This window comes from Peromyscus maniculatus, chromosome 5 (assembly GCF_049852395.1).
Source record: "Peromyscus maniculatus bairdii isolate BWxNUB_F1_BW_parent chromosome 5, HU_Pman_BW_mat_3.1, whole genome shotgun sequence".
NCBI lineage: Eukaryota > Metazoa > Chordata > Mammalia > Rodentia > Cricetidae > Peromyscus > Peromyscus maniculatus.
In genome coordinates this window covers 61,495,515-61,519,432 of record NC_134856.1, presented here as the reverse complement: position 1 = coordinate 61,519,432, position 23,918 = coordinate 61,495,515, and the positions used below count along the sequence as shown (strand labels likewise).

Here is a 23,918-nt window from a genome sequence, read left to right as displayed (position 1 = left end):
GGTGCTGGGGGACCTCCCCAGCCGGCAGCCTGTGTCTACACAGAGCTCTACTCTTGTCTGCTAAGACCCAAGCAGCTTGTTGTTGGGACTGGAGCTGGTGATTTGCTTTAAATAGGCCCTGCACAGAACTCACAGTTTGTTTGTTTGTTTGTTTTTTGAATGAGTCCTGAAGGTGCTTTCCAAGAAACAAGGAAAAACCAGTCTTATAGTGGGGACTCTGAGCTGGATGGAGGCAGTGGTCTAAGCTGAAGGGAAGGTGGCAAGGTCTTCCCCTGCAGCTCAATGGTTGCAACCGTGCAAAGGTGTGTCCTGGGGGGCAGAGGGCTCTGCATAGCTTTACTGGGGTCTTTAAGGAGGCCCCGAAGCCCAGGGAGGGCAAGCCTCTCTCGCAAGCTGCATGTGGTTTTCCAGACCTAGTGCAGCAGCAAATGGTCACAAACTGGATGACATCACAATACATATTTATTCTCTACATTTCTGGAGCCTGGGAATCTTGTCTGTCACAGGACCACGCCCCTTCCTAAAGTTCTAGAGGAGCCTCTTTCCTGCCTCCACCCGGGGCCTTGGCAATCCTTGACCTTCTGTCCCCTCCCTCCCATCTCAGCCTCTGTTATCACGCATTGGGTAGAAGGTCCATCCTCATCCAGAAGGGTGAGCTCGAGGCACCGGAATCAGGCGACTAACCTATCTTTTGGAGGGGACATTGCAGTCTGCCGCACTGTTATGTGCTCTGAGGCATGCAGGGAGGACCACACGTGTGTTTCACAAACATGCTGAGCTGGTGATAAAAGAGCCTCTGAGGGAAGTAAGATGGGACCCAAAGGATGGGAAGCATTGTGAACCAGTGCATATGGAGGCTGTGGGTGGAAGACTATTGGAAGACAGGTCCAGTGCAGGGAGAAGGTATGGTTGAGCAGCTCACATCAGGAGGGTGAGAGCATGTGGCAGGGGACATCTATTTCCATCACAGCAGACAGAAAGCAGGGAGGGGACACCCGTGCTTGGCAAGCATGGCTGCTGTCTTAGAGCATCTCCTCTGGGTGAGAGAGGCAAGAACTGCAAACAAGATGGTTGACCCAAAGTTGAAGGTGAACGAGAGCCAGTCTAGCAGACTTCTGGTAAAAGGCCCCAGGCCAGGCCAGCTGCTGGTAATGGAGAGAACCCAGGGTATGAGAAGAAGGCAGAGGGGAAAGGCATGGGATGTCACCAAGGCCTTGGAGGCTGTGGTGGTTTAAATAAGAATGGCTCATATATTGGAATATTTACTCATCAGGGAGTGGCACTCTTTGAGAAGGATTAGGAGGTGTGGCCTTGTTGGAAAAAAGTGTGTCACTGAGGTGAGTGGGCTTTTCAGGTTTCAAAAGTCCATGCAAGACCCAGTCTCTGTCTGTCTGTCTGTCTGTTTCTCTCTCTCTCTCTCTCTCTCTCTCTCTCTCTCTCTCTCTCTCTCTCTCTCTCTCTCTCTCTGCCTCTGGATAAGGATGTAGCTCTTAGCTGCTTCTCCAGCTCCCTGCTGCCATATTTCCTGGCATGATGACAATGGACTAAGCCTCTGAAACTGTAAGCTAGCCCCCAATCAAATGCTCTCCTTTGTAAGTGTTGCCTTGGTCATGGCGTCTCTTCACAGCAATAGGACAGTGACAAAGGCCATCTTGAGCCCTTGGTCTTCCTCAAATGGAGGTGGCAACCATCTCTTGTATGGAGATGTGACACGGTCTGCTTCCAGCATTAGCAGCAACCCTCTGGATACACAGCTGAGAGAGAAGTGGATATGGTGGGAGCAGGGGCACAGATTCCAGGGCTCTGGGAACAATCCGGGGAAAGCGGAAGTTGTCTCTGGTCAGGGTGGAAGCAGGGTCAAGTTTGGATCTCCTTTGCAGATACAGCCAATAAGATTTGCCAAGAGATCGAGGTTGGACATCGGAGTTATGTCTGGGGCATGTGGGAAAATGCCAGCCCCAGAGATGTTCTGACTAGGGAAGTCAGAGACCTCCTTCACACACATTCTACTAGATATGCCAAGTAGACGGTCCAGTGCAGACGGGCAGTGCACTCAGGAGTGTCTGAAGAGAAGGGAGCCACCCTGAGGGAGGCCATGCTAGCCTCCCTCGGAGTGGGACTGGGCATGCGCACAGGAAAGAAACCGGAAGAGTGGCCTCTTAAATTAGAGGCGCTCAGGAGGAGGCATGGGAACATGCAAAGGAGACAGGAGGGGCATGCAGGAATGAGGAGAGGGAGAGGGAAGGCAGGAGAGCCAGAGATGAGAGGGAGGGGCCAGAAGGAGGAAGGAGGAGGAGTTTCAGAGTAATGTCTGGATTGCATGTCCCAGGGAGAACTCCAGGGTTGAGATTTGACTTAGTTCCATGGAGCCCAGGGCTTCTGGGTGAGAATTTTAAGGAAAGGCCTATCCAAAGCATCCATGTAGTAACAGAGTGATTTCAGTAAGGCATGCTGGTACCTTTGAGTATTCCCAGTAAGTGCTGCTAGTGAGGGATGCTGGAGGTATTCCTCCAGGAGTACTCTCTATAGGTGGTCCGTGAAAGTTTTCCCCATGTGCACTACCCATTTGCGCTCCTTCATAAGTTCTCTCTGCAAGTGCTCCCCTTGAGTGCTCCGTGAATACTCCCTATGAGTCCTCCCTGCATGTACTCTCCATGAGTGGTCCTCTGTGACTGCTCCCTATGACTGTTCCACATAAATGTTTCGTTTGAGTGCTCCCCTTGAGTGCTCCGTGAGTAACCCCCACAAATGCTTCCCATGAATACTCCTCATTGATGTTCCCACACCAGTGAGTGTGCCATGAATATTTCCCACAAGTGATCCCCATCAGTGTTCCCAGAGTACAGGCATGCTTCCTTCTCCATAGCAACAGCACACCAGAAACACACATAGAAAATGGATTGCTCCTGAATATTTCAAGGGAGACGACCATCGGGACCCACTCCCAAGGAGAGAAAACTGTCACCTTCCACTTTGTCTGCTTTACCTGTTAAGGGTTCTGGATGATGGATGGGACACACTTCTGAGAGTTGACCTGTATTAGAGCATGGGGTGGTTTCCGTGTGAATGGCTTCCACAGACTCATACATTTGAACGCTTGAAATCGTCCCCCAGCTGGGGGAACTCTTTGGGAAGGATTAGCAGGTGTGGCCTTATTGGAGCACTGGGGAGTTGGGCTTTGAGGTTTCAAAAGTCCACGCCATTCCCAGTTAGCTCTCTCTCTGCCTCTTGCTTGTGAGTCAGATGTAAGCTCTCAGCTGCTTCTCCAGTGCCATGCTTGAATGTCCGCTGCCATGCTTCCTGCCATGATGACCAGGGGCTCTAGCTCTCTGGAGCCAAGAGTCCAATCAAGTTTCCTGGCCACGCTGTTCTATCACAGTGATAGACATGGCTAAGACAGGACATCACTGCACAGTGTGCCAAATGGTGTGGGAGAAAAAAATCCCAGAAATAAACTGGCTTGCATTTTATGCAACAGAGGTGAACTCGGGGGTGGGATCTCTGGGGAGGAGGGCATCTGCGCCAGCCTCAGCAGTGGGTGACAACCTGGCTTAAATGGATAAATGGCCTGTTTTAGTTAGGGCTTTTGTTACTAAACACCATGACCAAAAGGAACTTGGGGAGGAAATGGCTTATTTGGCATACACATCTCCATCACAGTCCATCATGGAGGGAAGTCAGCAGGAATTCAAGCAGGGCAGGAACCTGGAGGCAGGAATTGGAGAGGTCATGGAGTAATTTTGCTTACTTGCTTGCTCATCATGGCTTCCTCGGCCTGCTCAGGATCCATAGCCTAGGGGATCCTGCTTTCAACTCATCCATGCTTCTATAACCTTCCACACACACTCCTGTTGGTGAGCCCAGTAAACTCATCGGTCTAACAAGTGGACTATGGTGTAATGGTTATACTGGCCTATCATCAGTTCCCTATCTGAGATGAGTAGGTCCCCCCACCCGCCGTGTGTGTGTGTGTGTGTGTGTGTGTGTGTGTGTGTGTGTGTGTGTGTGTTCCTCAGGAAAAGTCTCAGACAACACATAGCTCCACCTCTCAGAAACCATCCTATTTCCTAGGGCCTCCAGAAACCTAGGAAGAGGGTCTTCCCTACCCCAGTGGGCTGAGCCCTCCAACATCAATTATTAATCAAGAAAATGCCCCCACAGACATGCCTACAGGCCAATATGATGGAGACAATGCCTCAGTTGAGGTTCCCTCTTCTCAGATGATTCCAGCTTGTGTCAAGTTGTCACAACCATTTAGCACATGGCCTGTCTTGTTCTCCTGCATGAAGAGAATAGCTCTAGAAGCTACCACACTTCACAACAGCACAGGGGCTGAAGCAAGGTATTGTGAAAGCATTTTGTGAATCTGTAACATGTTTGCGGCCAAGCTAGAAGATGAGTCCTGCTGAGTCCCAGGCTTACATTCCATGGGGGTGGCTTGGCTCTTACTTGCCTCCACTTTCAAACACCTGGGGCTCTTTGGTGGGAATTCCTCTCTTGACTAATTAGTATGGCACCAATTAAAGATTTCACTTTTTAGGTTCCTTTGTTTGAGGATGCTAAGGGAATCCAGGGCTGCTCCAGTGAGGAAACCCATGCATCAGCATCCACACCTCCATCATCAGCATCAGCACCAACATGGCTGTGGGAATGGTTGGCAAGGCAATGAGTTGGCATCACAAACAGGCAGCAGCAGAGATCTTCTTAGAACTTTGCATTTGGACAGTCTTGGAACACGAGTCTTTAGGAGCTCATCAAGTCTGATCTGCCTCTGAGTCCTGTCCTTTCATCCTTCCCAAGGGTGACACCTGCATCGGCCTCAGAACCAGCATTCCAGTTTTCACTGACATCATTCCTCCTTCCTCCAGCCCCTCCCCTCCACCAGCTCTGCGCATTTGTAGCTCTCCCTATCTGTTCAGCTTTGACCTTCTCATCTAGATTTGGAGAGCTGGAGTCTTTGGCTACTTGCTCACGGGAGATGCCTCCTCCCCCTGTTCTCCTTACCATCCCACCTTCGTGCACAATGATTTCAAGTACAGCCAGGCAGCTGGCTACCTCAGGAAAACGCTTCTCCTAGGTTTCTGCAGGTCATAAGAAAAATAGCGTGGCTTCCAATAGGTGGGGTTATGTGTTGTATGGAGGTGGTGGAGCTATGTGTTGTGCAAGACTTTCCCTGCAGAGACCACACACACACACACACACACACACACACACACACACACACACACACACGCACACACACACACACATACACACACACACACACACCAGATAGGGAACTGATGAGAGACCAAAGTGACAGTTACTCCATACTCCACTTGTTGGACCCATGAGTTCACTGGGCTCACTTACAGGAGTGTGTGGAGGGTTACTTACGGGAACGTGGATGTTTTAAAAGCAGGTGTACCACTGAAAGCCCACCCCAGCATCGGTGATTTTACTCATGGTTCATGAATGCTTGAACCCTGGGGCTCTCTGTGGGACTTTCAGGAAGCTCTGAGATGGGAGATCTTCAGGCAGCCTTGATGATCAGAATCCACCCCCCTGGGTGCTTCTATGATCTTGGGGAGGTCTTCCTGAACCTTGTTAGTGAAAGTTTCAATTCAGAAATTGTACTAGTTTTCTTGCTTATGTTGTGGCCAAAATAACCAACTTTATGCAATTCAAATGAGGAACGATTTATTTGGCTCATGGTTCCAGGGTACAGTCCATGATGGTGAGGAAGCCATCTTTTTTATTCATTCTGAGACCCCAGCCCATGAGATGGTGCTACTCATACTTGGGGTGGGTCTCCTTTGGAAGCACTCTCACAGACATATCCAAAGATGGGCTTCACTATTGCCCTAGGGCTCAACGGTGCACGACCCTTCACCATGGTGACATGATGTCTTCATCTACAAATGTGTTGGGCAGCATTTGTATCAATCCTGAGAACCGCAGGATTAAGCATACCTAAGTGTTTCTGAATCCAATCAAATAGACTATCCAAATGGACCGACCGTCCTACCTACCTTTCTCCTTTCCATGCTAGATTGTGGAAATGGTGGTGAACGAGCATGGGCTAACTGATGAAGAATACGTGCTCAGAGTCAGAACAGGGAAGGTACCCCATCTCTGTTGCTCACTCTCCACTTTGTATATAAGAGACAATAAAATCCCATCTTATCTGAACTGTATTCTTGGGAAGGGTGTGGACACAGAAGGACAAAGTCTTGCTATATAGTCCTAGCTGGCCTGAAACTTGAATATACACCACGCTGGCTTTACACACACGGTGATCTTGCCCCACCCTCCTGAGTGCTAGGATTGAAGGTGTGAACTGCCACACCCTGCCAAACCATATTGCTTTGAGGTTTTGTTAGCACTATAGTGTGTGAGTTGTGACTGATCTAGTCTTGAGGCTTTGACCGACTTGCTAGACTGTAGTGACATGAAGATAGACTGTGTGGCTTGCTAGCTGTTAGTCAGGAGGATGACACAGGTTGTTCAACATATAACAAATACTTGCTGGAAACAGTGAGTGGATTCCCAGATTACTCAGGCATCCAAACTCTTTCTTTGCAGAGAGTGAGTAACTTGTGACCCAATCCGGTGCAATAGTAGACTCTGTCATGGGCCAAGCATAGATGTCCTCAAGGAAAGAGATGTGAGAGGAAGAGAGCCCCACCCACTGGAGCATGGCCTGGGAGTGAGCCCCCCAAGAAAACCAGATGACACCGTCTTCCCACTGATGTATGAACATCAAATTATTTCAAGGATGCAGATGACTTCCCTCTCCAATGAGATGATGCCTTCATGGATATAAAGGCAGGAGGGCTGTCTGGGAGATAAATCTGAAACTCTGAGGATGAAGAATCCATGGGGGCTTTGAATAATAACTGTTCAGAGCCCTAGTTCTCCACATTGTGGTGATGATGATGATGATGATGAGGAGTGTGTGTGTGTGTGTGTGTGTGTGTGTGTGTGTGTGTGCGCGCGCGCGCGCGCAACTGCAGGTACCCACTGAGGCTAGAAGAGGACATCAGATTCCCCTGGAACTTGTGAGCCTCCAATTTTGGGGGCTAGGAACCAAACTTTGGTCCTCTGCAGGAGCAGCAGGAGCTCGTAACTGCTGAGGTTGTCTCTCCAGCCCCCTCCCTGTATTATCTGTTGGTTGTAGTTATCCACACCAGTTGTGCCCCTCTTAAGGTTGAATAAAACTGACAGGGTGGCCATCATGTACATATCACACTTGTTTAGCTTCCTCTCTATCAGTTAGCCCAACTCAGAAACTAAGACCCAGGCCTTAGCGATCCTGGATTCCAGGACATCTGATTCATTGGTCCCATCTGTATTTTGATGTGCTTGTGCTAACATAAATGTAATAACTTTCACCTGCAGAATTAAAAATGCTGGCATGTGATCAAGGGTCATGTTTTGGGTCATCTTTCTAATGGGGTTGATAGGTTTGCATGGGTCAGGTCTTTCCCTCTCACTTTGTCCTGTTGGTGACTGGAGGCTCTTCTCAGAGGCAGATGGCCAAGGTTAAGGGTGGCCTCTGAGGTCACAAGGCAGAGTGAAATGAACTGTTCCTTTCATGAAGGGACTGGACCCCTGACCTTCAGCTCCTTAGCACAGTACTCCAATGTAGCAATGCCCAGCCTCAATTTTATATCACCCTAGGGTGTTTCCACTTAATCTCACGAGGGAGCTTTGGAGTTCCCCAACCAAAATTAATTTTAACTCACTTTAATTTAAACAAGAACCATTAGCTAAGCAGGCAGCACTCAGCAGGCATGGAAGACAATGGCCACTGGGAGAAATCCAGCCCCCACGTACTGCTACCCAGACACTGGGAGAAATCCAGCCCTCTTGTACTGACTACCCAGACACCAACAACACCTCCCTCAGGCCACTGAGTCAGATAGACTGCGGAAGAAGGAGTTTGTGGAGCAGACACAGAAGGCTTTTAAACAGAACCACGCCCACCAGACATCTGGGTCTCATAGAGATTGTTTCATGTGGTCAGCTGGGATGTGTTCCGCCTTTCCCAGGCCGGATGGACACAGTTGGGCTCAGGTCCAGCCGGGCTCTTCCCTTCCCATCTGAAGAACTGGGATGCCTTGTGTAGCCTGAGGAATTTGCCACAGGGACAATTTGTAATTTATTCAGATACTGAATTGGTCTTTGTTGCTGAAGCCTTCTTCTGGGTCGATACAAAAGATTTATCACCTCCAAGTTGACCTATGGAGAGTGTAGGTCAGATGATTCTCTGGCCACAGCTTATATTGGGGGGCCCAGCAGGACTTGTGCCAGAGTGGAATATGACAGTGGGGTGCAGTTATATGTGAACATCTACACAACAATTTATGGATAACATTAGTCATATCTATTTATTAAAGGAGAATAAATTTCATTCTTTTTATTGACAAGGCGCTTTATAAAGGACTATCATATGCTTTACCTCATTCACCTTTACCTGTCAAGAGTCATCCTCATTTTATTGACAATCAAATAGACTCAGAGAACTTAAGAGACTCACCCAAGGTAGCACAGTCAGCGCCCAATGCTGCATCCAATCTGTTTCCTCGTGTCTCTTGCCCTCCTCCTCTGTCCTCATCCCAGCTCATCGTTGTCCTATCAGCCTTGTGAATTTGACACAACCTAGAGTCATCCAAGAAGACAAACCTCAACTGAGGAATTGCCTAGGTCAGATTGGCCCATGGCCATGTCTAATTGACTGGGGAGGCCCAGCCCACTGTGGGCAGCACCGTCTCTAGGCAGGCAGTCCTGGGCTGTATTGAGACAGCTAGCTAAGCACGGGCCTGTAACGGAACCAGCAAGCAGTGCTTCTCCATGGTTTTTGCTTCAGTTCCTGCTTGAGTCCTTGCCCTGGCTCTCATCAGTGGTGACTGATAGAAGCTGAAATAAACTCTTTCCTCCCCAGGTTGCTTCGGGTGGGGGCTTTACCGCGGCAGTGGAAGGAAAGCAGAAGAGCCATCAAGAACCACTTGCTTTAGCTCTGTGGACTCCACTTTCTCATCTTTGCAGAAGAACAGAATGACACACCGAGGTGATAAGCCCTCTCTTCTCCTGATGGAATGGTTGGCCTTAGCTTCTTGCAGGCACACTGGGTTCCGCTCTGGGTGACTAACCTCTACTGCCTTCCCTCAGTGCTGGGCTAGCCACTGGGTGGTACCCTGCCCTCTGCAGCTGGTAGAATTTGTTCCAGCCACTTCTGGATGAATGGGACAAACATGTGAACAACCATTTGTATCCCCTTCCAACTACTCTTCCAAAACCACGCCCCCAAACAGCCACTGGTAAAACACCCCTTCCCAGGGCTTCAGGGATGGGTGTGTTTTCCTAGGTCTCTTTGGCAGTTGTAGCGTGGGATGATCTTCTAACACAGTATGCTCAGGGCACACTTTCCTCCTTAGATATACCTTTCTATTCTGGACACATGGATACTCCGTGCTGTGACTAAACACAGTGGATTGAATGGGCAAAAGCTAAGAGAGAGAGGAGAGGTTTAATACCAGAGGAAAGTAAGAAGAGCACAGGAGGAACAAAGGAGTGAGGGAGGGGTGGCTTTTATCTAAAGAGCCCATAAACATTCAGATGGAAAAGGGCTTCGGGGCAGGCTCACTCTGGCGCATGCTCATTTTAAGATGCACATGACTGAGCATGATCAGTTTAAAGTCATGGTTCAAGAAAAAAAAAAAAAGATGGCAGATGTGAATACTCCTGGGCCCACTTGGTTTCTTTTCCCCAAATAGCTTTAGCCACATCCGAAGGAAAGGACACTGTGAGGGGCCCTGCCCATAGGGTTATCCCTGAAGGTGCCTGCCTCCTTGAGCTTCTAACCCTGTCCCCAGCCATTGCCACCCTGCCTGAAAGGAGGCTTATGGAAGTAAGCCTGGGAGATCCCCTCATTCTCTCCACATTTGTGCGTATGTAGTGTTGTACGTGTGGGTTCATGTACCTGTCACACCAGTGTGTGGGTCAGTGGAAGATGCTAAGTGTCTGATCTTACCCAGTCTCCACCTCGTTCCAGTGAGACAGGGTCCCCATGAACCTGGAGCTAAGATGACAGCCAGAAAGGCCAAGTAGTCCTGACTCTGCCCCCCACAGCCCTGGGGTTCCAGGTGTGTGCTGTGACACCCAGATTTTTACGTGGGTGCTTGGGTCCAGACTTGGATACTTACGCTTGGCTCTTACCCACGGAACCACCTCTCCAGCCCTTCTCTCTCCATTTTCTAGACTCTGCAGGGGAAGCTGTCTTTTTTTTTTTTTTTTTTTTTTAATAGCCCAGTGTCAATGTCTTGATTTTTGAATGAAGGAGAGCATTTTGGGCCATGAAACAGCCAGAACAAGAGGAACTCAAGCTTTCAGGGCCTGGGGGTGGGGACACCATAGGATGTCAGCTTCATGAGAGCTAAGAGTTCATTCTGCTTCAGCTCAGAAACCACTGGGGCATCTCATAATGGTCTACTCAGTGAATGTCAGTGATGCAAAGACCATGAGCCGTGGATTGAGGGTGATGGTCTGGAGAGTAGAGATGGTTCAGCAAACCCAGCTGAGTGACCAGTGGTGGCCAGGCTGTTTCCCCTTCCTGAACCTCTTACGTCCTAAGCTGGATCCTCTAGCTTCCCTCTCACCCCTCACATAACCGATCCAGGGTTGATTTTTAAAACATGTTTCCAAGAAGCCTGACTGGTATGAACGAGACAGGCAAATGAACTATGCATGCAAGTCTTATCTGTCGGAGACTGTAACTGTCTGAAGGCCACAGGAGGCTTGGTGTCTCCTTGTACCGCTGGTGACATGGAGAATGATGCTTTGTAAATCGATGCTGCTCAGCGCGTGTTTGCATGGAGATTAAGATGACCCAATGTCACTGCAAAGGCTGAGCACCCAAGAATTCGCTGTTCTCAATGTGTGTACAAACAACTCCTAACTTGGAGGATGTCCCATGCAGGACACCATTTGGGCAATGCAGTGGGATCACCAAAAACCAGAAGAAATTCAAGGCTGTGGGCCAGCTGTACCATGGAAAACCCCACACCAAGCCAAACGTCCTTGCTGGCAAATCCAACCTGAAAGCTGTCACCAAATTCTGCTCTCTGGCAATCCCAACCCAGCAAGAGACAGAAAAAAGAGAAAGCCATATGGTGACCACCACCAACACATCTTTCCAGGCAGTAGCAGTTGGAGCAGAGGGTCAGCAGAGCTCTGAAGAGCTGCTCCTAACAGGGGCTGCCTCCACCCTCGGCTCTACCACAGAGGATCGCAGCCTTGCTCTTATGGGACCCAGATCCCTAGAACGTATGTAAAGAACCAGGCATGCTGGAATCCCAGCACTGGAGGGGCAGAGCTATGAAAGGAAGCTCCTTGGGATTCACTGGCTGGCCAGCCTCAACTATGTGATGAGCTTCATGTAGTGAGATACCCTGTCTGAGAAAACAAGGTGTGGGACCAGAGAGACAGAGAAGGACTGGATGAACGACTCAGTGGTTAATAGCACTTGTTTTTGTTTTAGTTTTTTGAGTATGCAAGTTTGGTTCCAGCACCCATATAGGGTTCACAGCCACCCGTAACTCCAGTTTCAGAGGATCTGATGCCCTCTATACACATGCTGGCAAAATACTCATAAAGTAAAATCCATCTGAAACAGCAGCAACCAATCAACCAAACAAATCAATATGAACAATGCCTGAGGAATGACATCCAAGGTTGACTTCTGGCCTCCACACACACAAGCACACACACACACACACACACACACACACACACACACACACACACACACACACACCTCACAGTCTATATTAGATAAGAACTTTTGTAGATTTATAGACCAGGGGCCTGTAAACACACTTTGGGACCCAGATCCAAGAGGCCTTGAAAAATCCCCACGTTTGCTGCTGGCTCTCAAGCACAGGAAGAGGGCTGGAGAGATGGCTCAGTGGTTAAGAGCACTGGCTGCTCTTCCAGAGGACTGAGTTCAATTCCCAGCAACCACATGGTGGCTCACAGCCATCTGTAGTGAGATCTGGTGCCATCTTCTGTATACATAATAAATAAATAAACATTTTTTAAAAAAAGTCAAGCACAGGAAGAGAACCGGCTGCTATTGCAAGAAGATAAACCCTGGTAATGCTAGCAGCGAACAGCCCAGGAGCATCACCCCTTCACCAGATTACAGAGGAGGCGCTGTGTGCAGCCAGCTCTGGGAGGGGCTTGTTAAGTCACTTCGTTTGTGACTCAGAGGGCTCATTGGGAGTGGGTCTCATGACATACACTTTAGAGGTGAGCACAGAGGCTCACCTGAGATGGTTACGGACCTCCGTGACTGCATTACTCACTAGCAAATAAACTTTAAAAATGCTAAATATAATGTGCATTAGGATAGCCCCAGCACGTGCATACAGCTGTATGAACAGCCACAAAGGATGGCTCTGTTAACCCATAACCCACAAAAGTAGCTGGAATATCATCTGTACCAGACGATCCCCAATCTCTCCAATACCTTCTTCTCTTCCACTGGGGACTGTTCTTGTCACCCAAGATTAGTTGGTTTATGGACTCTATAAACATGTAATTCTATGTGTGTCTTTTGATTGGGTTTCCCCTTCCATTAAGTATGAGGTCTGTAAAGTTGATCTAATATTGCCAAAGAGACAAATATTCTAAGACTTTTCTTTTCAGACAGTGTCTTATGTAGCCCAGATGAGCTTCAAACTCATGATCCTCCTGCCTCAGCCTCCCCAGTGGTATATACTTCCATTGGCTGGCTTAGTTTATACACCTGTAAGTATGTGTATGTGCACACCATAGCACACACGTGGAGGTCAGAGAACAACTTCCAGTAGTGGGCCTCGCCTTTCACCTTGTATGAGACAGTGTCCCTTGTCCTCTGCTGTGAGTACCAGACCAACTGTCTTGGCCTTTTACCTCGCTGTAGGGGTGCCAGGATTATAGACCTACCCTGCTGCATCCGCCTATATGTGGGTTCTGGGGATCCAAACTCAGATTCTCAAGTTTGTGCATCAAGTGTTTTTCCTACTGAACCTTCTCCTCATCCCAGTTCATTCATTTTTTTAATGATGTAAAAAATACAAGATATGAATAGATTGCAATTTACTTATACATGTTTCTATCACTGGTCATTTGGATACACTTAGATTTGTTCTTAATCAAATGGTGCTCCTAGAGCCTTCTCGTACCCGTCTTTTGGTGTGAACACGTCTGCATGGTGTATACCAAGGAGTGGCAGTGCTGGGTCAGAGCATGCATGCCCCCAGCTCAGTGCGTACTGAGAAATAGCTTTGCAGAGTTCCTCTACTAGTTCTCAGCCAATGAGCATGTATGAGGGTGTTGGGATGTATCCTCATCAACACTGTGTTGTTCATTCATCTTTTGCCACTTTGAGTAGTATTCTTGACTTTGTCTCTCTGATGTTCCCCGAGGGTAAGGTTATTCTAACTCCATTTCTGTTGCTATGATAAAATTCTTATAAAAAGCAACTTAGAGCAAAGGGGATTTATTTCAGCTAATAATTCCAGGTTATAGTCCATCATTGTGGGGAAGTCAGGACAGGACCTTCAGTTAATCACATCAAATCCACGGCAAGAGCAGAAAGAAACGAATGCATACAGCCTCACTTGATTGCTTGCTTATGCTCAGCTTAATTTTTCCACTCTTACACACTTCAGGACATCTTGCCTAGGGAATGGTACCACCCACTGTGGGCTGAGTCTTCCCACATCAATTAACTTAATTAAGATGGTGTCCTACAGACATGCCCAGAAACCAATCCAATGTAGAAAATCCCAGGTTTTCTAGGCTGTGTTAAGTTGACAATTAAAGCTAACCACCAGAAGTGCCTTTCAAATACTATTTATTCAGAAAAATTTCCCCCTTCAGCCTCATGAGAACACGTGTGTATGTATGTAGGTGTGTGTGTGTGTGTATGCATGCTTGTGCTTGTGTGTGTTGTGTGTTGCTTGCTTGTGTTTGTGCTTGTGTGTGTTGTGTGTTGCTTGGAATCAAACCCAGGGCTTTATACCTGTTGGGTGAGCACTCTGTCATGGAATGACACTTCCAGCCCACTTCCCCATTTTTCTACATGTTGTCTGACATTCTTGGTGCCTTATAAGAGCTGATTACTTTTCCTGGACCTGAGACATTTGTTGGTGCTATGTTGTTGTTATCTTGTTCACGGCTTTCCCTTCTACCCATCACAGTTTCTGATGATGAAGGGCAGGTCCAAGTGTTATTGAAGTATATTTTTATCAATATTTCCTTTTTGGATTCTGCTTTTCACTTCTGCTACATAAATTGACTTTGACAAATATTCTTTGTCCAACAGCCCTTGTTTAATTTATTAATTCTGATACTTTTTGTGTAGTGTATTTTTTTGTGTTTTTCTTACATAGTCAATGATGTAGTGTATAAATAACCACAATTTTATCTTTCTTTTTCTATCTTAATTTTTTCCTGCTTTATTGCAAAGGCTAAAATTGTTAGTGCAGTAATAGACAGAGTTGGAGATAGATAGCATCCTCCTATCACTAGCTGAACAACCAATATGACATTTGCTGGAAGTCTATAACTACTAAATACATTTAATCTGTTTCATTCTGCTCCTGGTTTCCTAAAAGAGTTTCTTTTCTCAGTATTATTGTCATTAGTGTTTGAAACTCAGCAAGTGCTTGTTCTGAATCTGCAGAGCTGATCACTGTCCTCTTCTTCATTTTGTTGCCATGGTAGATCACGGTGGTTGATTTCAGAACACAGTCCTGGGATGGCAGCACATGTTGGTGGTGCTGTGTTTGTTCTTTCTACAGACATTGGATTCTGGATGTAGTATTTCACCTCGTGCTTGTGTCTGTCTTAAGAGACAGGAGTGGCTAGAGACTTTCTTTCTTTGCCGCATTTAATGTTACTACAGCTCAAAAATGAGTTAAATCATTTCTACTCCCTAAAAGACTGTGTAAGATGAATGTCTGGAAGAATCCACCACTGGAGCCAGTAGGCCTGGAGTTCTCTTTGTGGAAATGTTCCTCATTATGACTTTCGTTTCTTAATAGATATACGGCTCTGCAGATGGGTTGAGTTTAAGAAGTTGAGTTTGCGAAAGGATTTCTTTCTCAACTAAAATATAAAATCCACTGTCCTTATGGTTCAGAATATTGACTCATATTTAACAGCTGAATCTTTCTTGCTCCTGATATTGATTATCATGTTTTGTCCTTTAAAACAAAATCATTCAGGACAGCTTCTCAGTTTTATGAGTCTCTGTGAAATCATGATTGGCTTTGTCGTTTTCTCTCTCGTTCTCCACTCCAGCAACGCCTGCTGCTTGTTAGTCCCCTTCTTGTGCTATCTAAGGCTTCATTTCCTGCTTTTCATTAAGCTCCCTCTAGAAGACTTAGTTCATTGTTTTCTCCTTCTTTCTCTCCTCCTCTGACGCATGTGCGGCTGTAAATTCTCTTAAGTAAGCTTTGGCTGAATCCTTGAAGAGTTGATATATTTTGGTATTATTATCTTTTCATTAAGGCATTTCCTAATTTCCATTGTGATTTCTATTTTGACTCATGGGTTGTCTAGATATATTGCTTAATTTTACATCACCTTCACCCACTCAAGGACACAACTCTTCATAGATGCTGCTTAGGACCAGGGCATGGCTAGGGAGAGAGAGCTTGCCGGCACACACAAAGCCTCAAGCCTCAGCCCTGCAAAGCTTGGGTTTGAAATGAACATGACTCTGACATTCTGCAGGACTGACTCTTTCTGGATCTTTCCTCTGTGGTTGTTAGAGCAGAAAGCAGGAGGTAGTCAAGCTCTTCACACTTGACAAATCCTGCATTCCTTCTTTTTTTTTTTTTGCCATTCTAGATGTATCAGCCTTCTGGAAACTGCTCAGTTTCTCAGGACTCAGTGAGTGCCAAGGTAAAGGCGAGATTCCTCTCTGCTGACACCGACCTCTGAAATCTCAGCTCCTCAGTTTTCCATTGCACTGGCAGTTTTGGTGGGTTGCTTTTTTGTTTGTTGTTTGTGTGTTTTGTAATGCCTTTTAGAAAGTCTTGGTCCTGGGGAGATACCTCAGTCCCTAAAGTACTTGTAGCACAAGCATGAAGACCCTAGTTCAGATCCCCATGGTGGTACGTGAATCTGTTCCCAATGATGAGGAGGAAGAGACTGGCAGATCCCTGGGGGTCAATGGCCAGGCAGCCTAGCTGGATCTGTGAGGTACAGGCCAATAGGAAACCTGGTCTTGAGAACAAGAAGGATGACACCTGACCCCAACCTTGGGCATTTGAGCATATGTGCACACACACACACACACACACACACACACACACACACACACACACACACACCTTGTCCACATTGCCTAGTTTTCTTGGTAGCGGAAGAATCTAAGGCAAGTCAGTTAGTATTTCTTGCCAGGGAGAGGCCCTAGAGTCAGGACTTAGGATGAGTCCACAGCCCAGCAGCTCTGCAGTTGCAGCAGCAGGTAGGGCCACCATGTTGGAAGAAGGTCACCGATAAAGCCTAACCCAATGCCTGAACCTCTCATCTACCACTGTCCCCATCCTTGACTTAGTCCCTTTTCGCCAGGGATTACCATTCATCCGGCTTCTGCTTTCAATGGGCCAACCCCTAAACATCTAATTTCTTAATAAAATTAATCTTTTGGAGCCACCTACTTCCGGATGGTTGTTCAGAGGGTGTCTGAGCCTTCTCTCCTGAATTCATCCTCCCCTGGTCTGGAATCAGGTGTGAGAAACAAACCAGGAAACAGAGACATGAAGTGAGCGAAGCAAGGGCTTCCCCTTCTGCAGACTCTGGGTCCCAAGGGAGCTAGTTTCCCCTGGTGTCCCGAGGAAGATTCTAAAATCAGCAGAGAGTGATGGGCTCTGTACAGCAGCTTCATACACACCCTGCCCTTGTTGATGTCTCTCTCTCTCATTCCGCTCTCCACATCTCCCCGCGTCCCCACCCACCCTCTTCCTTTCAATGTCCCCCTCTGTTCTCCTGTCACAGGGACTCCGGTACCCTCTTCTCCCTCCCCACTCCATCTCTTTTCCTGTCTCACTGACACTTTCCTAGATTCATTATCTCTACCGTGTGTGTGTGTGTGTGTGTGTGTGTGTGTGTGTGTGTGTGTGTGCCTGTGTGTGTGTGTGTGTGTGCCTGTGTGGCAAAATCAGTGTCAAGGATCCTCATAGGAGAGAAAGTGTGGTGTTCATCTTTCTATATCTGGCCATTTCACATAACCCAATGCTTCCCATCCCATCCATTTCCTGCAGATGCCATGATTTCATTTTTCGCAGTGGCTGATACAATACCATTCCATGCATGTGCCACCCATCTGTGGATGCACACCGAGGCCGGTTCTGGTCTGCTGTGTAACTTCTGTGCGCATATGCCCAGGAGTGGTTACGCTGGGTCATATGGTAATTGTAGCGTTTTGGGAATTCCTCACACTGATATCTGAAGCGGCTGCGCCTGTTGACACTCTCATCGGCAGTGACTACGTGTTCCTCTTCCCCCACATCTTCGCCAATGCTTCTTGTCCTTTCTTCTCTTCTGAGGAGCATTCTTGAGCTTTTCCCAAAGGGGCCCACCCTTCTGTCATTATAAACATCATGCCTAGCCATATCTCACATTCTGCTTTGGCTTCTTGGGAGCCCAAACCATCCAGCTGAATTTAATGTTCAGCTAGCACCTGCGTCCATCATTGTACTGGCTAGTTTTACGTCAACTTGACAAATCTAGAGTCACTGGAGAAGAGGGAGCCTCCACCGAGAAATTGCCTCCACAAGATTGGGCTGTAGTCAAGCTTGTAGACTAGAGCATTTCCCTAATTAGTGATTGATGGGGGAGGGCCCAGCTCATTGTGGGTGGTGCCATCCTGGGCTGGCAGTCCTGGGTTCTATAATGAACAAGCTGAGTGAGCCATGAGGAGCAAGCCAGTAAGCAGCACCCCTCCATGGCCTCTGCATCAGCTCCTGCTTCCAGGTTCCAGCTCTGCTTGAGTTCCTGTCCTGACTTCCTTCAGCGATGAACTACTACGGGGAAGTGTAAGTCAGATAAACCCTTTCCTCCCCAGCTTGCTTTGGTTATGGTTTTTCAGCACAGCAGCAGTCACCCTAAATAAGGCAATCAGTGTGTGGATTGGCTTCTGCCTCTTTCTCTCTTTCCAAGCTCTGGATCCACCTTATTTTTAATATATATTATCTTGTTACCGTTTCTTACTGTGTCTATGTTGTTCAAGGTTGGCCCATCAGTGCAGCACTCCGAGATGTGCGCGCGCGCACGCACGCACGCACACACACGCTCATGCATACATGCACCTACATAGAGGTCAGAGGTCGTTCTTTCAGTTTCCACCTTGTTTTTGAGCTGGGGTCTCTCACTGGCCTGGAACTTACTGATCCTCCTGTCTCCATTTCCCCAGCCACAAGTTAACAGATGTTCACTCCTGTGTCCAGCTTATACATGGGTGCTGGGGATCCAAACGCAGGACCTCATGCTTACATGGCGGGCACTTGGATGACTAGGCAATCTTCCCAGCCCCGTTGTCATGCTGTGGTCTTAAAGCAACTCACCTCAAGTCTCCATGCCTTTGCCTGCAAGCCCATAGAATGACACCCTCCCCCGGGAGAGGCAGGACATTCTAGGGGCACTTAGATGGGGCATACCATCAAATGCCCAGGACAGCCTGGGGAGGGCGCAGCCTGTGTGGGCTGAGGGACCAGAGGCAGATTCGTTATCAGAGGTCTGCCATGCTCAGTCACAGGGAAACTGGTGAGGCTTGGATTGGCTCACACTTTGATTTCATCAGTAACCGGTAAGCAATGAGTGAGAGATGACCCGGTTGCAGGTGAAGGGACAGCCAGGCTTCCCCTGCAGAACACACGGGGGTCCCAGGATTCTGGCTCAGAAGGCGGGTCTGGGCCAAACACTGCATGTGGTGGGAATTCCCAGGCTACACCTACTGAGTTCCTACTGGGTGCCAAGAGCAGGGCTGGGTGTGAAGTTTTTGTAAACCCTCAGGCCAGTGCTCAGAAACCTTATTAATATGCAAAGATGAGCACAAATATCCACTGATGTTTACATAAGTTTTCTCACCACAGCGAGAGATTCTCTACTTGGGCCCCCTAAGCTGTGGCTGGAACCCTGGCCTAGGACTTTCCTCCTGATCCAAAGGCTTAGAGACCACACAGTGTGGGCCTGCAAGCTGGAAGCCCTAGGATTATTTCTCTCAGTCTTAGCCAGACCTCCGGAGCGCCCTTGGAGCAAGCTGCAGGCCCTCCCTAGGAGACCTTGGCTGTGTCTCCTCAGCCTGGCCAGCCTGCACCAGAGCCTTTCACCCCACTAGCCGGGTGAAATCCCTCCAGGATGAGGTGGGGTCCCTCCTCCAGCAGCAGAACCCCGGCAGGTGCACAGAGGGGTCTTGGTGGAGCCGTGTCCCTCATGTCGGTTATGACTGGGCTACAGGGAAGGCCAGCTAGAGCAGAAGGACACAGGGCAAAGGCCGTTGCCTTAGAATTCTCTGGGTACCACGAGCTGAGAAATGTCTGCATGGAGGGCAGGCAGGAGCGGTCCACAAGGGGGTTTCCACTGGAGAGAGGGGAGGGAGCCTTCCTGGCATTACTTACTTGGACCATGGCTTCCAGTGGTCTGCTGGAGACAGAAGTTTCCAGAAACCCTAGGTAAAGAGCCTCCTGTTCCCTTGTAAGGGGTCTGTTGTGTTGACTGCTGGGGAACACGCTGAGCTGACTGACATTTTATTGCTATGCAAATGTATTTGGTGTGTGTGTGGGGGGGGGTGTGGGTGTGGGTGTAAGTGGTGTGTATATGTATAAATTTGTAAGTGGTGTGTGTTTGTATGTCCATGTTTAGGTGGTGTGTGTGTATGGCAAGAGGAAATACAGTGATAAGGGCTGAACTGAATGCTGCTAGGGTGGGTGCTGCACTGAATGCTGCTAAGGTGGGTGCTGAGCTGAGTGCTGCTAGGGTGGGTGCTGAGCTGAGTGCTGCTAGCACAAGGCCTGGCATGGTACAAACACACACACACACACACACACACACACACACAAACATACATTTTCACACAGATACACACACCACACAAATGCACACACCACACACATACACGGGCCACTTATACACCCATACACATATATACAGCCACACACATATATACACATAGGCATGCACACATGCACACAAACACATACACACACAAACACACATATACACATGCATATATATACACATATACGTACACATATGTATATACACATACAGACACATACATATACATACATGCACATACACATGTAAACCACACACATACACACATGCACACATATATACATACACACACAACACCACACACATACATATATGTATACACATACGCACCACACACATACACTACATACATGCGCACTCATGCACATACATATACACATGTGTACACATACACAAGCATACACAAGCACATATTCACACACTCATGAGTGAACACATTCAAAAGATTTTGTGCCTCTAGCGTGAACTGAGTACTGATAGGCTAGGTGCTGAACTGAGTGTTGGCAGAGGAGTACTGAGCTGAGTCCTAATAGGGAGGGCCCTCCAGGCAAATGTCCATGCAATCCAGGGAACTGTCCTTTCCTGGGAACCTTGAGCTGCCTGATCCCCTGGGTCTACTGTGTAGGAGACAGTAGAGGCCGCTGGTGTTTGGGACCATGCTTCACAATTGTCAGATCCCAAATGTTTCTTGCTTCCTATGTGCCCTGGACCCCTCTTGCGCTTAGGAACCATCTCATTTAAATGCCTCCTTGTCCTTCCTCCTGGCCTAAGGCAGCTGTAAGATACAGACACCCCCAGTTTCAGTGCCTAGGGCTCCTGTGGGATGGATACTGAGGTAAGCTGCCTCCGAGGACCAGGGAGGCAGAGGCCAGGGACCCACATTCTCAAGGAGGCTGACTCCAGCAGCGAGACACAGGGCCTGTGGCTCTGCGGTCTGTTTTCACATCACACCTGACTGCTTTGTAAATTCCTCCAGCTAGCCCAGGGAACACACACTCTTTTCTTGAGGCAAGCCATTAGAATGGAAAAGCCAGGACGGTATTGAGCTCCTGGGCGCTTTCCTGAATAAATGCTTGAGGAATGAATGGGCTCATTGTATTGGTCATTAGTCTCTCTCTCTCTCTCTCTCTCTCTCTCTCTCTCTCTCTCTCTCTCTCTCTCTCTCTCCTCTCTCTCTGTGTGTGTGTAGTCTCATGTGCTATGTTGTCAAGAATGACCTTGAGTTCCTGATCCTCCTGCCTCCCAAGTGCCTGGATCACACACGTATGCCATAGGTGGTGTTGGGACTTAAACCCAGGACTTCCTGCACGCCAGACAAACACTCCACCCTCTGAGCTGCCTTCCCAGACCTGGCCATTAGCAGTTCAGAATCTTCTGCCTGACTTGTCAGCTGGGCAGGATCTCTAGAAGTACAGAGAACTCAGTGCGGGAGAGATACTTGCAGGATCACCTTCTGCAAATCTCCGTGTTGTCTACACTCCGGGGATTCTGTAAGAGACAAGAAGATTATATATATATCCTCCTACACACAGACACACACACACACACACACACACACACACACAGACACATACACACAAGCACAAAGACACATAAACACACAAGCACACACAGACACAAATACATATATAGACAGACACACAGGCATACACAGATGCACACACACACACACACACACACACACACACACACACACACACACACACACATCTTGTGCCTCTAGCCTCCGGGAAATCAACTGGCCTAATTAATACTCTCATTTGACTTTCTGGCCTGGGCTGGCACTGCTGGCCTGGGCTGGCACTGCTGGAGCCCCATGCGAAATGGGCTCCGTTCAAGTTGGCAGCTGCTGGCATCACAGGCCTGTCATGTGCAGGGCAGATGTGGCGCCCCTGGGAACTCACTTGCTAGTGGGCAGCAAACCCAGAAGAGAGCCCCGTACTGTCCAACTTCTTTTCTTTAACTTTGCAGATCTGAGGGCCCATCTGGATTCCTCCTCAGGGTCCGAGGCATCTGGGAGGCAGCCGTGGAAGGGAAGGGCCTTCGTGTATGCTGCTTCTGTGCTTGCTACGTGCTCCCCACTGTGTGTTATCTGGTGTAATCCCCACAAGCCCCTGCCAGCGGGGAACCCTATTTCCACTTTACACACTGAGCCAACAGGAGCTCCCACACACTGAGTGACGGACGGACGGATGGACGGATGGACGGCCGCGTGGCATGAGCCTGAACCCAGGCAGTGGCTTTAGTGAGGGGTGACTTGGGGACGCCGGGCAGCAGCCAACATCTCTAGGGACAAAAGAGTTCTGTTTTCTTAAAACTCTCACCTAGCCAGGCCTGGTGGCACAGGCCTGTAGCAAGCTGCCTGGGAGACCGAGGCAGGAGGACTACAAGTTCAAAGTCTGCCTAGGCTCTTGAGTGAGTTTAAGGCCCATCTGGAAACAGAGAGAGACTCTTGGGCTTTAAGTAAGAAGTATGAGAAGTACTGGGAATGTGGCTCAATGGTAGAGCATTGCTCAAAGGCCCTGGGTCCATTCTCTAGTCACACACACACACACACACACACACACACACACACACACACACACACGCACGTGCACACACTTGAAACAAAACAGACAACAAAAATTTACCCAGAAAGGCCAAGCAGGTGGGAGTCTTCCAATGAAGCCCGGCACCACAGGCCCCCAACACCCCCAGAGCACTTAAAGTCACCAGTTTCTAAACACACCCACACAATCTGGGCTAAACCCTGGGTTACCATTTCAGTTGACTTTGAAATATCCAGGAGACAAGGTCCAACTTATTTTAAGTTCCAGCTAATGTTTTTCAGGCTCCAAATTACAGACTAGGAGTGTCTAATGGAGCTGTCTGGATGCAGGCTGCTTCCCACAGGCCACTCTGGCCTCCCTACTCTATCCCTCTGGTATGCCCTTGGGTTCAGGACAGCCATGGATTTGGGTCTGCATGGGAACACGTGTTCAGAGACCAAAAGGTCACCAGTGAACACTGTGTCCTGAGAACACTAAAAAAAAATTCCAAATAAGACAAAAGTTCAGGAACGCAGGATGGTAAACAGGTGAGCCACCTGGTCCTCTGCTGCTGTGTGGAACAAGGGCCACTGGAGGAGACTTCTCTTCCCAGATCTGGGAGTTTCAAAGCATCTTCACACCCAGGACTCTTTTGAACCCCGTGTGTTTCACTGAGCCTGTTTGGCAAATGAAGAATCCAGGCACTAATAGATGAGGGGGTCAACCAAGGCCCGACGATGGAGGGCTTGGGTGTGTCCTTTCAGAGCTGAAGTCATCTACTTCGCAATGTGTGCCGTCTGTCCTAAGAAGACAAGAGACCGAAGAGGCATAGTCAGGTTCCCGTCCTGGAACTCAGCCCCAAGACACCAAGAACAGGAGCCTCAGTTTACCAGATGCCCCATGGCAGACATAGTGTCCCATCGGAGGAAGGGAGGCACATCCAGGTGTGGTGTCACCATGGGAAAAAAGTGGCTTCTGGTGACCGTGTGCAAGGTCACGTGGTAACAGTTTGGTCACCATGATGGGGAGAAAGCAGTGGGACAGGGAGAGAGAGACAGAACCCTGGCTGAGCAATGCCAGGCATCAGCTTCCTAGCCATGAATCAGGCCAAGCCTCCGTGAGGTCCTGAGCCTCCTGGCAGAGGAAGGGGTGGCTCCTGTGGTGAAGTGTGCCGGGACAGTGGGACACAGTCTGAGGCCAGAGGCCAGTGTTCTTAGAGTGTAGTCATGCACAACCTGGTGAGCTGCCTCCAGTGTGGAATCCCTGCTGCTCTCGGCCACACAGCTCTTGATG

The 23,918-nt window shown here is 48.5% G+C and overlaps 1 long non-coding RNA gene across 4 annotated transcripts in view; it reads left to right on the top strand.

The window, feature by feature from the left end:
* The first annotated feature begins 537 nt into the window (after positions 1 to 537).
* The window catches only part of LOC121829471 (uncharacterized), a 35,745-nt gene continuing 12,364 nt past the window's right edge, over positions 538 to 23,918 (top strand). For 2 of the 4 annotated variants that reach the window (XR_013051389.1, XR_013051391.1), the window contains exons 1-2: positions 538 to 781; positions 8,927 to 9,052. This is a non-coding gene — a long non-coding RNA (uncharacterized LOC121829471). Of the gene's footprint in view, positions 782 to 8,926; positions 9,053 to 15,883; positions 16,019 to 23,129; positions 23,570 to 23,918 lie in introns of those variants that run through there. The other 2 variants (XR_013051392.1, XR_013051390.1) reach the window with 2 other exon arrangements.